A 1,690-nucleotide genomic window follows, 5' to 3' on the forward strand; every position below is an offset into this window, starting at 1 on the left:
TTTGAAGGTTCTGGTCAGTACTCAGTTCGAGAGCAAAGCATACCTTAATCATTTCCCCAAAAACGGTTGAAACCAGTTTGAGCTACCTTAAGTCATATACAATTTCTACCAAACATGCCGTTCAAAGGAAATTTGAAAGCTTATAAAGTATGACAGCTTGTTATTAGAAAGTGTGACTACTTAATTTGTTGCAAAGTGCGACAAGTGTTATTGCAAACTGTTTTATTACAAAGTGCGATGATTATTACAAAATGCGACAGAACAGATGGCCCTTTATATATATACAAGCACTTGTGGCGGTTACGTTAGGAGTTTCATGTCATTGTGTATTCAAGTCACGTCTCATTAAAATCGATAGCGCCATTCCGTTTTGACCTCTCTACAGAAATGAAATCCTGTGAAAAAAATAGAGACGAATACTGGAATATATATTTTTCCCGAAAACCCTTTTCGATTGGATTGCGGTTAGGGTTTAGGGTTTAGGGATAGGGCTCTTTTTTTAAGGTTATGTTTTAGACTGTGGAGCTTTAGAGCTCCACAGGTACACCCGTCGTAGAACCATCATTTCGTATACTACTTGCGACGTCCGCGAGCTGTTCATCCAATGCGAACGCCTTCGAAGCTGTCTGTGTTGGTGTAAATATTTCTTCCTTCTCAAATTGCACATTCCAAATCATGATAAGGCCAGTTCAATGGCGAACAAAACGGCAAGAAACTGACCTAGAAGAATCACCATCGAAAGCGACGACGAAGACTAATTAAATCGACACCACAATCGCGTTTTACATTTGCAGTGCCAACGTTAACCATCGCGTGTTTTGAGTGACGTGCTTTTGTCTTGTTTTCAAGTTTAAAAAAATGAATAAAACTTTCCATATAAGAAGTAAAATCACACGTGAGAATATGAAAAGCGATTAAAATGTGGAAACATGAACTAAGCGTTACAAAAGGTAAGTGATAAAAACTAAAAAAGGCTAGATAACAATAGAACAAAAAGCTTCACAAAAGAATATATGAAATACTCCGAGCTATAAAAAGAACTTTGCACGGATGGAGTCAGACTGCGTGTTCAAAGTTGGCTTTAGTTCTTTTATAAAAACCATCTCATAAATTAAGCGGTCAAATTTGCTCTGGCACTTCCGTAAGATCTTGAAACTACGAGATATGTCCCTTGGGTCCCTCCCATGTTGATCTCTGACGTGTTTCCCGATGGCAGATCCTTTATGTTCTTCAATGCGTTGATGCAGGTGTCGGCATGTGTAGCCGACATGATCCGCATCGCACAGATCACACATGAAATGGTAAACAACGCATTGTTGGTTAACAATAGGGGGTTTGCTTTCTTTTGGCTTGATGTAAGATCCGATCTTTCGGCTTGTGTACACGGGATGGATATCTTTTCCGATTTTGCGACTTAATTTTCCAAGTTGTCTTCGCACAGAATTCGCTGATCTCTGGTCCTTAAATGGTAATATTATTCTCACAGGTGCTTTCTTATCGTCACACGTCTGTTTGGATCTTACATCCCTGAAACTTTTGCAGTGACAAAATCCCTGATTGCTAATTGTAAGAGTGGGACTGGGTAATGAAGCCGAGAGAAAGTCTCCTTGAGACGTTCACATTCTAGATGGAACAGTTGCCAGTTCGAAGAGAGCTTAAAAGCACGATTCAGCATTGCTTTTAGCAGTGA

At 39.5% G+C, this 1,690-nt stretch overlaps 1 pseudogene; it reads right to left on the minus strand.

Annotated features, from left to right (window-relative positions):
* Positions 1-205: 205 nt before the first annotated feature.
* The window catches only part of LOC138028837 (uncharacterized), a 3,048-nt pseudogene continuing 1,563 nt past the window's right edge, over positions 206-1,690 (minus strand).

Source organism: Montipora capricornis, chromosome 13, assembly GCF_036669925.1.
Source record: "Montipora capricornis isolate CH-2021 chromosome 13, ASM3666992v2, whole genome shotgun sequence".
NCBI classification, from domain to species: domain Eukaryota; kingdom Metazoa; phylum Cnidaria; class Anthozoa; order Scleractinia; family Acroporidae; genus Montipora; species Montipora capricornis.